General features: G+C 42.4%; 1 protein-coding gene across 10 annotated transcripts in view; it reads right to left on the minus strand.

Annotated features, from left to right (window-relative positions):
• The window catches only part of SRGAP2 (SLIT-ROBO Rho GTPase activating protein 2), a 238,155-nt gene that overhangs the window by 77,229 nt on the left and 147,919 nt on the right, over positions 1–13,007 (minus strand). The gene's annotated exons all lie outside the window — the stretch shown is intronic.

Consider the following 13,007-nt stretch of genomic DNA (forward strand, 5'->3'; position numbering starts at 1 on the left):
GGAAACAGAAGGAGGGAGGAGGGGGCAACAAAGGCAAGGGCAGCACGGGCTCTACAAATAACACAGACTCAATTAAGGCCCATTATTTAACCCAGCAAATCAGATAACCACTCTGATCAGACCAAATTATGGTCAGATTACTAAAAGAGTTTTAATAAAATGAAACGTGCCCCTTCTAGAGCCTAGCAAAGGAAATCGCGTGGAGGGAAAATGGCTTGTAGCCTTTGATTTTTCAATTGGTCCCCGAAGAGCAGGCCTGAAAGCCACAACCCACTTGGCAACAGTTGTTAGGTGGGACGAGCTTTCTTGAATCCTTGCAGTCAGGCTTTCCTGAGAATTGTGGAGGAAAGTAAGATGTGAAATAGGGTGAGATAGGCATGCGTATATAAACATCCAAGGACTTCCAAGTACCTGACTAAATAGGAGCCTCCAAGCAAGAAGAATTTATACCTCTTACTTGCTTTATTTCTACCTCAAACTCCCAGGGCAGTGGTACCTCAAACATGACTGGTTGCTAATGTTGATACTGATGATATACGTTAAGGGGCCTCCAACAGATTAATCTTAAGGAGTGGTGGCTCTCAGGTTCTTCGTTGCTGCCGCCCAGGGCTGGCATCTAACTACATGGGGAAAAGGGTAGAAATAGAGAAGAATAAGGAAGCAGGAAGGAAATGAGTCACGCCTTTGATGCTGAGTGTTCTATGCCAAGCCCACGAGAGCAGGACATAAAACTGATTGGCATCACTGGGTCATTGAGAGGGGAAACCTTTGTTTTATCTTCTGCCAGCTCCTTCTAGTTCTTTCCTACTAAAAATCAGATACCAACAATGCCCTTCTAACAGAAGGTATAATACTACCTACCCCCTGGTACAGCTCAGCTCCCAGGCAAAGAAAGGAAGATGTCCTGCATGTCAGAAACATAATAATTTAAGATCTTGCTTTTTTTTTTCAAGATATATGACTTTAAAAATATTTTTTTCTGATTACAAAAGGAATATACATTTATTGTAATAAATAAGAAAACTGTAGAAAACCTCAAAAAAGAAAAAGCAACCCTTAATTCCTACCGCTAAGAAATCACCACTCTAGACTTTGTTATACATTTTTCTCTCTACAATTTTTATGGAATTGGGATTGCATTATACACACTGTAACTTATCCACTTAGACATATGTTGTGAATATTTCCTTACATATTATTCTTCTATAGTATTATAATAGATTATATTGATGTAGTTCCTATATTCTTGGACATTTACTTTGCTTACTATTTTTTGTACTAAAACATGCTGTATTTACTTACTTTGTATATAATCTATGCACACACCTGTCATTATTTTCCCCTAGAAGTAACATTGCTGAGTCAAAGACTGCTAACTTACACCATTAAATTGCCCTTGGAAAAAACTGTACCCATTTAAAATACCAATAGAAGCATATAAGAATGTTTTTTACTTTTTTTGTCTTGAAAATTTGATATGGTATCCTCTTTTAATTTGCAGTCCTTTAATTCTAGTGAGCCTAAACCTTTTTTTACATGTTTAGCAGTCATTTTCACTCTTCCTTTATGCTTTGCCATTTTTCTATTAAGGAATTAATTATGGAATGTAACATATGTGTGACCTTTGTTGTGAGCAGACATGAATTTTTACACCTGGTAGTGTGGAGAGGGATGGAGGGAGCCCTGAATTGGCAATCACAAGACTCTTCTATTTCCAGCTCCTCCACTATCAGGAAAATAGCTTTGGACAACCTGGTCCATCTCTCTGGACCTCTGTTTTCTTTTCCATAAAATGAAAGTCTTTGGCTTAAACGTTCCTAAGGTCTTTTCCAACCTCTGCCATTCTATAATTCTTTGCCATCCTTTGCCTGGCTTCTTGAGTCCACATTAGATTCCAACACCCCCACTTCAGTGTACGGGGGGTTGGCCTTCCTCAACAGAGCACAAGATAATCAGCACGTTCTCCTTAGGGACCAAGATGCGCTACAGGGCTTCCCCGGTGGCACAGTGGTTGAGAGTCTGCCTGCCAATGCAGGGGACACAGGTTTGAGCCCTGGTCTGGGAAGATCCCACATGCCGCGGAGCAACTAGGCCCATGAGCCACAACTACTGAAACTGCACGTCTGGAGCTTGTGCTCCGCAACAAGAGAGGCCGCGACAGTGAGAGGCCCGTGCATCACGATGAAGAGTGGCCCCTGCTCGCCGCAACTAGAAGAAAGCCCACGCACAGAAATGAAGACCCAACACAGCCAAAAATAAATAAATAAAATTAAAAAAAAAAAAAAAGATGCTCTACCAAATGGATGGCTTCAGGAGTATCTTGCTAGCCTTAAATTTACTATTCCCAAATGACTCTCATTCAATGCCCTCAACCGCTGGAAGAAGCCGTAAGAGGAAACGTCTTTTTCCAGGATCTCACATACCAACCTCTCCCTCCCATTGTGAGGAGAGCTGAGCTCCATTGAAGCAGCAGAGGCCCAAGGAGTTGAAGTGAGGCAAAATGACTCACCAACCAGCCACAGATCAGCAACAAGGCCAGGAAGTGACCATGAGTATCATTACCAAACACCCTGCCCTCCTGCCTCCAGGCCAACTCCCCCTGCCAGCCTCCCAGCCTCTCTTACACCTCCTGCTGTTTAGATGGCAGAGGTTACAGGAGAAAACTCCCATTCCTCTACCCTGCTGCTTACCCATGACTTAAATAACCTAGTCCCCAGAAGAGGTGGGAAGGAGAGGGGGAGAAAAAGCATAACCAATCAAACAGCAATTAAGCCCGGGCAGATGTTTCCTTTCGTGTACTGATTAGTTGGAAAAGGACCGACTCAACTATTATCCCTGTTTATTTGAACAGGCTGCTGAAGTGATTCTGACTTACTCTCCCTCTGGCTGCGGGCTGGGCTGGGAACACACGTGCTGTTAGCCAGGTTACAGTTATGATAAAGTCCCCAGCAATTGGGAGAAATTCTGACTCGAGGAGAGAGGCAGGAAATAGCCTGTACCTCTCCTTGCGCAGACGATAAAACGCCACCGTTCTGTATTTCAGAAACCTTAACTGTGTGCCTCTGGGGGCAAGCGTGGCCCCAGCGATCCCAGAAGGGCTTCCGTGCTGGCGGCTGCTGTGGAGCAGTTGTCAGAGCTGGGACGCTACAAGGGGGACCCACCCAAAGACAAGGAAGACATTTATTCCTGGGAACAACAGGACCTGATGAGGCCGAGTCCATGACAACGCAGACTGTGGAGCCTTTCCGTTTCCTATAACAAACAGCAAGGGGGCTTCCCTGGTGGCGCAGTGGTTGAGAGTCCGCCTGCCGATGCAGGGGACACGGGTTTGTGCCCCGGTCCGGCAATGATCCCACATGCCGCGGAGTGGCTGGGCCCGTGAGCCATGGCCGCTGAGCCTGCGCGTCCGGAGCCTGTGCTCCGCAACGGGAGAGGCCACAACAATGAGAGGCCCGCGTACCGGAAAAAAAAAAAAAAAAAGCTAAGGGATTTCTAGGCAGAAAAGAGAAAGAGAATTTACAGAGCAGTCTTTGTGCCCTATCATATAGCCTGCATCTCTTTTCTTTAAAATTTCTTGGAAGAGAATGAGTCATCTAAACATTGCAGGAAACCAAATAGAAGTCGAGGGAAAAAATTACTTTGGGCAAAATTTTTCTCTTAAATGTTCGCATAGTAATCTTTGCCTGGAAAAAAAAAAAAAGAAGAAGAAGAAGAGATGCTTAAATTTAGACCAGAGATGTGGCACAGTGAATGCTGGTTCTCTGGGATAGGAAGTGCCATGGTGTGCTCAGGAGGGAGCTTTTATTTTGAAACTCACCACAACTGTCTGGCCAGTGTGTTTCACAGGCCCCCACTCTGCCTGCTGCCGGGGCGGGGCTGATTGGAAGGCAGTGAGATTGTAACAGACCTGCCAGCTGTGTGCTTACAAAATGGGCAGGGAATCCTCCTTTTCCAACAGATAACAGCACTGGCCAACAGAACCGAAACACACAGCCTCATTTCCCAAAGACCATCAAGTCCTGAAACCTCCTCACTCACAAAAAGGATGCAGCAGCAGAAACGTAAGGACACATGAGGTTCTGTGGTCTGGGCTGCCGGGACACTGGTCACTCAACTTTGGAGCAATACATTTCCTGAGCTTGGATGGGTTTGTCTATGAGCATTTCCCAAAGAACACTGATTATGAAAGGGTTTTCAAACCAGTGCTCATCAGGGAGATTACCTACTACCTGATTCTCTAGGTACTTAGCTCAGCACTAGTATGCTTTCCAAGTTGGGGAGGAGGGGCTGTTGTTTACTGGCCATCTATACTACAAAGCTCTATTATCTGAAGGGGACAAAATTACCCCTTATTTGTATGAAAAAAAAAAAAGAGGAAGTCATGTCTCTGCCATGTGGTGAGAGCTAATTTCAGCCCTGTCCCAAGGCTGAGCCCGTCAGCAGGTAGAAACAGTAGGATCATTTAGTTCTCTGCCGATTAGCTGGTGTCAGCAGATTTCCAAAAAGGAATCCAATTTTCAAGGGCATATATCTCCCTCCACCAGTGCTACACCCCCTTCCCTACCCCAAAGATACTTCTGAGACCAACTGTTAAAAAGACCTAAAAAAATGTAAAATTGAATTTACATTTACAGGTTTCAGAGGAAAGAGACATGAACCCTATATGAAGCTCTGACAGCCGGAGAAGTGCCACCAGATGTAGGGTCAGTTTCAGGGGCGCTGGCTCACCACTTCAAAGTGGCCAAGTTTCAAGAGCTGGAGCTTTGCCTGAAATACTTTTGGTGGGGAGGACAGGGCTAAAAGGAGTGGCTGTGTGGCAGCAGGGCTAGTGCTAGGTGATGGTAGGCACTGTGTCTGGCCCCTCCTCAGCCCATCAAAATAGGTGGTCCAGGATGCAGCCGTGAGGGTGCAGGGTGTGGTGATCCTGCGGGTCAGAGCTCAGGAGTGATTTCTAGATTTCCCTATGGCCACAATACTTGTATCTATGCGGGGGGACTCTTTCTATTCAGCTTTCACTCACTGATTAAGCTAGCACATGGTGGCTCTAGTAAGACTGTGCTCCGGTTATGCTCTGGGGAGCCCATGGTAGCATAAAATACAAATATACTGAATTGCAAGACACTTATAGAGAGGTAGGCTGGGAGCTGCCACGAAATAGACACCTGAAGTGCTTTTACCTTCTGAAGATAGGGTAGAACAGGATTTCAAAAAATACATTTTAAAAATTGTAATCCAGTATAACATGTGTGTGTCTACAGTAAAGGTCCTTTTTATGTGCAGTGCATTCTGATTTTTCCTATTCTTTTCTCCTCTTCAATTTTTTTAATGTTAGTCATAATTCACTAAATTCATTTTACAACTAATCAATGAGTCATTATACACAGGTTTAAAAATACTGGACACGCTACTTGGGGCATTGATAAAGAAAATAGTGGATTGAGGACTGAAGCCCACCAACCAAGACAAGTGCTAAGTAACTTGGCTCTCAAGGTGGCTAACTGCATGTTTTGAAGCAGGTTCAATTACTAGGTCCTGGCAAAGGCGGAAATGCTGTATTTTTAAGGAGTGATCAATAAAGAGTCCATTGGCAAATATTTATAGAACACCTATTATGTGTCAAGTACTTGTGGTTTAACTGGAAATATAGTAGTATACAAAACAGTTTAAAAGTTTACAGTCTACTGAGAAAGATGGACATTAAGCTGATATCTGAGCCTATCAGAATGCAACTATTCCAGTCTCAAAAGCATTACTAGAAATGGAACTTCTTAAGTTAGTTTTCTAGTTCAAGATGAATTTGTTTCTATCTCAGCCAAGAGGTTTCCACACTTAACTCCAGAGCAAGCTAGATATTGAATCTAGCTTGCCAGAAACATGATTTCAAAAAAATCTTGCTATTACATAGCAAATCCCTTCTTTGAATTTGCCTTTCTAAGTTTCTAACAGATATTTCAGGTTGTAAAGATACTGCTTCAGTATAAGTGACTCCCAAAGCAGTCACATTTCATTTTTAAAGAGTCTCTTGAGCTTCTCAGAACCATACAAACTAAAAAACTCACCAGGTGCTCCTTCACTCAGAAGTGAATGGGTGTAGTTAAATTCTCTCAGTAACAAGAGTCATATTTTAAGAGAATAAAAGAAAATGTCAGAAACCTGACACAGTCTGAGACCCAATACCCGTCTCGGAATTTGTCTTTTGAAACACAACTGGTTTCTCAATTAGATTCCTGTTTAATTATCTAAAAAACTTAATCTAAAAAAATCCCAAAGCTACTAAAATATGAAACCATCTAAAACTAATGAAAGCGACAGATTATAACTTTTAAAACCATATTTCTTAAGTGCCCAGCCCACTGCTTTGTACACAGCAGCCAGTAAGGTAACCAGTTATTGAATCAATTAGGTAAACTTTTAGACTTAAACATTATGCTTTCACATAATCACAAGAATAAAACAATATAGCTGCGTTTACTTCACGTAGATTACTGAAAGTGGAAACTCCATCAGAAGTTATCCACGTGAACTCCCTCAGGTTACAGTTCACAGATGAGCCCAAAAAGTTGAAATGACTTTTCTGGGGTCGCACAGCTATCCAGTATCCTGTCTGGGACCACATGCAGTATTCAAAGAGGGTGAAACATGCAGGCACTAGAGCAGGGTTTGACTCCTGCTTCTACCTCCCATTTGTATCACCTTGGGTAAATTGTTTAACCACTATGCCTCAGCTTCTGCATCTGTAAAATAGGATAATAATGAGATAATCCATGTAAAGTGATTAAGGTAGAATCTAGCACTTAGTATGCTCAATAAATGTTAACCATTTTTTAAATTTATTTATTTATTTTTTGCGGTACGCGGGCCTCTCACTGTTGTGGCCTCTCCTGTTGCGGAGCACAGGCTCTGGACGCGCAGGCTCAGCGGCCATGGCTCACAGGCCCAGCCGCTCCGCGGCATGTGGGATCTTCCCGGACCGGGGCACGAACCTGTGTCCCCTGCATCAGCAGGCGGACTCTCAACCACTGTGCCACCAGGGAAGCCCCTGTTAGCTATTATTAATATTAGAATCCAGCCCTCTTAACACCCACTTGAAAGCTCTTTTCCACCAATGTGCTGCCTCCTGATGTACCCCCAAAACATATAATGATCATGGTATGTGGAATTGGGAAGGCTCCCAGAAGCTAATCCCCAGGCAGAACTGCAGCTAAATCCCTCCAGTGGAGGGGCTCTATCAACCACAGGGAAGAAGAGTCTTTGGTTTTCCTCATGCTGCTGATGCACAATCTATTCCCCTCCCCAGTTTCAGTAAGAACCAAAGTAAGAATAACTCTGTAAGAAATATGAAGTTTTCCTAAGGGGGAAGGGTAGGTGTTTAGCAAAAAGGAAGAAATTGGCGGGGGGTGTGGGGCAGTGGCTGTAGAGGCAAAATAAAAAGAATAGATTTACTTTCTATCTCTCTAGGTAGATTAAACAGGAAAGATCCTTCTCAGATGCACAACTGGGACTTGGTTCAATTGGGGTCATAAATTAAATGTCCAAAGGTAGGATCTCCCTACTGTCTAGGTCAGAGAAGACAAAGAATGCCCATTACTAAGTTCTGGTTTAATGAAATCCAAGAGCTTTCTCCTCTAGGGCACTTGTTTCTGAAAGCGATTTCCTTAAGGCTTTCCCAGAAGTTCTGGAATGTGTGAGTAGTCAGACTTAATAACCCACAGTAATGCTAGTGGGCCCTGGGAGAAAATCCATTCTTTGCCATGACAGTGAACGCTATGGATTCAATTTCTACCTCCTGTGGACGCTTACTATGCTCTGTTACAACTGACCAGAGCCTCTTGTCAGGGAAACATATGATTCGAACAAGGCTGAGTCCCACTGGACTAGGGCAGGGGTGGGGTGGGGGTAGGGGGACAGGAAGAGGCTGAAGGTCCTCTGCTCTCCCAAGACCTCAGATGGCAGAGTCTAAAACAAAGACCTATAAGAATCTGAATGTTCCCCCATAGTTGTTTCAATCTCTTGGAATGGCCTATTCTAATACTAAAAAATAAGCTGAAAGCAACATCCCTTAAAAGGAGACAATCAAGTCTGAGGCTTCATTTCTTAAACCACCACTATGATGCTTCTCTTGGCAAATTTCCATCTTTAACTCTTCTGGATAATGATTTCAGTGGGAGTGTAATAATGTCTTTAGGCCCTGATCTCCAGTGCCAAAGGATTTCTTGAGGTCGTATTGAAGATGAGTGATCACCCCATCTCCCGGTCAGGACACTAAAGGCATAGAAATGGTGTCTTGATGACCATGGCATCCTTGGGTAGACTGGGACACAGGGGACAAAAGACACAAAGACAAACAGGCAACATGAGAGCACAAATCTCTCGGCAGCTGTAAAATGGACTCTAGAGGAAAAATAATCAATGGGTTGGAACTGGGCAAGAAAGAAAAAAAAAACCAAAAAGCCAGAATGATATGGTGGATGTAAGCATATGCCCGTCTACAGTAAGGAATTCCAGGAACTGGGTGATGGGAAGAATACCCCTGTGGCTCCCAGTTGACTGCGAGGAGGCTGGAAGCATAGGAGTTAATAGAGCTCATCTGAAAGCTGGCAGCATGAACACGGCATGGGAGGCGGCCTGGTAGGAAGTAAAATAGTCAGCAGCACCCATACAGGAAATGCCTGGGTTGCTGGGAAAATCGCTGATTAGATACTTTAAAGAGGAACCTGGCAGCAAAGTCAGTTCATTGAGGGATCTGTGTAGTTCTACTTTTGGAGTTGTCTTAGAATCCCACCTTCCAGAGAAAAGGAGGAGCAGAGGGTTTAATTATGGAAAGAGCATCTTGATACTTCAGGTGCCAGAGTTGGACCGGAGAGGAGCAAAAAAGCCAACTCTGGGAGATAAATAGAGTTCTTCACTGGCAGAAGATTAGAATGCATTTCCTTGGGGCTGGGGTGGAGCTCTGAGTCTGGACAGCTTTCTTCAGTGACAGTGGTGGTCTGTACCCTTTCGTCTTTGTCCACACTGTGTCCACATGCGCAGCCACTCCCATCAGTCTACGGACAGTTAAAAAAATCTACGTCCTTGGAGAAGGGCACCTTCCCTCATCCCCAGTGAAAAATCAGTGAATTGTGAGAAGGAGGATGTCCAGAGTTTGGAACTGACGATTTCCATTCCCCAGCTCTAAGTGCTTCAATTTTTCCTCTTCACTTCAGGCTTTATAAATTTTCCAGGTCCACCAATAGAACGTGTATCTGACTGCAGTTGCCAGGCATAGGGCCCATATATGTCATTTAGGCCAGGTTTGTTCATTGTTTTTCAAATCTTCTTTATCTTTACGGATTTTGTGTGTGTGTGTGTGTGTGTTTTGTCTATTTGATTATTCAGGAAGTCAGGTGTATTAAGCCTCCCACTGGGGTTGATGATTTGTCTATTTCTCCTTTTAATTCCATCCATTTTTGATTTATATGTTTTAAGTTCGCATTATTGATTCTTCCCGGTAACTTGAATCTTTAATTATTATGAAATATCCTTCTTTATCTCTAATAATACTTTTTGCATTAAAATCTATCTTGTCTGATTTTATCAGAACTATCTTTTCCCATCATTTTGCTTTAACTCTTTCTATATCCTTATATTTAACTCTGTCTATATCCTTATATTTAAGGTGCGGCTTTTCATGTTTCAGTTTTGTTTGTTTAAAATCTGTTTTTTAATTCTGCATGAGTCTGTTTACAGTCATTGTAATTACTGATACATTTAGGTTTAAATCCACCAACTAGCTGTATGCTATTTGTTCTATTTTCTCTCATTTTTTACCTTCTTTTTTCCTTCTAATTAAAAAAAATCAGTAAAAGTCACTCTTGGTTTATTCTCTGTACACAAATGTACAAAGTGGGTAACCACCACCACAGTTAAGACATAGAACAGTTCCATCACCCACCAAAAAATTCACTCATGCTGCCCCTTTATTGTCAAACTCTCCTCTACCCTTAATCCCTGGAAGCCACTGCTGTGTTCTATATTCCTATAGTTTTCTCTTTACCAGAATCTTTCTTACCATCTTTTGGCTAGTTTTTATTTATCAAGTTTCCCCCTCTCTTAGATTGGTTGAGATACTATTTCTTTAGTGATAACCCTAAATTATAACATACATCCTTGACTTGCCAAAGTCTAATATAAATTAATACTCTTACCACTCCCAGGACAATACCTTTAAACCTATTTCCCCATCTCTGCCTGGGCACAGATTCTATTGTTGCCATTTACATTAATTTTATGTATGTTTAAAACCCTGCAATAAATTATTTTTTTAAAGTCAGTATTCATTTAGATGTATACTTTTTGTTTCTCTTCACTTTTTCCTGCATCTCCAAGCTTCTATCTGGGATTCATTTTATTTCTGCCTAAAGAATACCATTCAGTATTTCTTTTAGTGCAAGTTCTGCTGACGATAAGTTATATTCGATTTTTCTTGTCTGAAACTGTCTAGTTCACCTTCATTTTTTTTTTTTTTTTTTGCGGTACGCGGGCCTTTCACTGTCGCGGCCTCTCCCGTTGCGGAGCACAGGCTCCGGACGCGCAGGCCCAGCGGCCACGGCTCACGGGCCCAGCCGCTCCGCGGCATGCGGGATCCTCCCGGACCGGGGCACGAACCCGTGTCCCCTGCATCGGCAGGCAGACTCTCAACCACTGCGCCACCAGGGAAGCCCTCACCTTCATTTTTGAAGGTTATTTCTTTCAGCATCACTCTGCTGTCTCTTTTCTTTTATTGTTTCCGTTGTGAAGTCAGCTGTCAGCTTTGCTATCTCTCCTTTGAAGGTAATATGCCTTTTTTTCCCCCCTTTGGCTGTTTTTAAGATTTCTCTCTGTCATAGTTTTCAGCAACTTTACTCTAATGTGCCTACATGTAATTTTCTTTGTATTTATCCTGCTTGGGGTTCATAATCCTTCTTCAATCTGTGACTTGATGTCTCTTCTTAGGTTGGGACAACTCATAGCTTTTATCTCTTCAAATATTGCTTCTACCCCATTCCCTCTGTTCTCTTCTTCTGGAACTTCAAATGTATGCATATTAGGCCTATTTACCATATCCCACAAGTCTCCTATGCTCTTTTTTTGTTTTGTTTTGATTTCGGTATTTTCCATCCTTTTTCTCTTTCTAAGCTTCCGTATGCATTTTTTTCTGACCTATCTTCCAATTCATTAATTCTTTTCTTTTTAAAAAAATTTATTTATTATTTATATATTTTTTGGCTGCGTCGGGTCTTAGTTGCGGCACGCGGGATCTTGGTTGAGGCATGTGGGATCTTTCATTACGGTGCGTGGGCTTCTCTCTAGTTGTGGCATGCAGGTTTTCTCTTCTCTAGTTGTGGCGTGCAAGTTTTCTCTTCTCTGGTTGTGGCATGCAGGTTTTCTCTTCTCTAGTTGTGGTGCGCAGGTTCCAGAGTGTGTGGGCTGTGTAGTTTGCAGCACACAGGCTCTCTAGTTGAGGTGTGCAAGCTCAGCAGTTGTGATGCGTGGGTGCCTGCAGCCTGTGGGATCCTAGTTCCCTGACCAGGGATCAAACCCACGCCCCCTGCATTGTTAGGTGGATTCTTTACCACTGGACCACCAGTGAAGTCCCCAATTCATTGATTCTTTAGTCAGCTCTGTCTAACCTGCTATTTAATCCACATTGAGCTCTTTATTTTAGTTACTATATTTTTCAGCACTAAAATTTCTGTTTGATTCTTCTTGTTTTTAACATTGAGATAAAACTCACATACCATAATTCACCTTTTTTTTTAATTTTATTTTATTTTTTTGCGGTACGCGGGCCTCTCATTGCTGTGGCCTCTCCCTCTGCGTAGCACAGGCTCCGGATGCGCAGGCTCAGCAGTCATGGCTCACGGGCCCAGCCGCTCCGTGGCATGTGGGATCCTCTCGGACCGGGGCACGAACCCACATCCCCTGCATCAGCAGGCGGACTCTCAACCACTGTGCCACCAGGGAAGCCCAAATTCACCATTTTAAAGTGTATGATTCAGTGGTTTTAGTATATTCACAAGGTTGTGCAACAGTCACCACTATTTAATTCCGGAACATTTCATCACCAAAAAGAGAAGGCTCTCACCTGAGCCCTTCCTCCAACTCCTGGCAACCATTAAGCTACTTTCTGTCTCTATGGATTTGCCCATTCTGGATATTTCCTATAAATAGAATCATGTAATATGTGTTTTTAAGGTTCATCTATGTTGTAGCACATATCAGTACTTTCTTCCTTTTTATGGCTGAGTACTATTCCATTGTATGGATACGCCACATTTTGTTTACCTGTTAATTAGCTGATGAACATTTGGATTGTTTCCAAATGTTCATCAACTGCTTATTATGAATAATTCTGTTATGAACATTCATGTACAAGTTTCTGTGTGGGCATGTTTTCAGATATCTTGAGTATACATCTAGGAGTGGAATTGCTTGGTCATAGGGTAACTCTATGCTTAAGTTTTTGCATAAGTTTGGCTTAAGTTTTTGAGGAATTGCCAATCTGTTTTTCATAGCATCTGCACCATTTTACAATCCCACCAGCAATGTATGAGGGTTCCAATTTCTCCACATCGTTGCCAACACTTATTCTTTTCTTATTTTTATTTTTGAATTATAGCCATCCTGGTGGGTGTGAAGTGGGATTTCATTGTGGTTTTGACTTACAGTTCCCTAATGACTAACAATGTTGATCATCTTTTCATGTGCTTCTTGGCCATTTGTATACCTTCTTTGGAGAAATGTCTATGCAAGCTTTTTGCCTTTTTAAAGATTGGGTTGTTTCTCTTTTTATTGTTGAGTTGTAAGAGTTCTTTATATATTCTGGATACTAGATCCTTATCAGACACATGATTTGAAAATATTTTCTCCCATTCTATAGGTTGTCTTTTCATTTTTTTGATAGTGTCCTTTGAAGCACAAAAGTTTATAATTTTGATGAATTTAAATTTATGTACTTTTTCCTTTTGGTGCTTATGTTTGGTGTCATA

Source organism: Pseudorca crassidens, chromosome 2, assembly GCF_039906515.1.
Source record: "Pseudorca crassidens isolate mPseCra1 chromosome 2, mPseCra1.hap1, whole genome shotgun sequence".
Lineage (NCBI taxonomy): Eukaryota > Metazoa > Chordata > Mammalia > Artiodactyla > Delphinidae > Pseudorca > Pseudorca crassidens.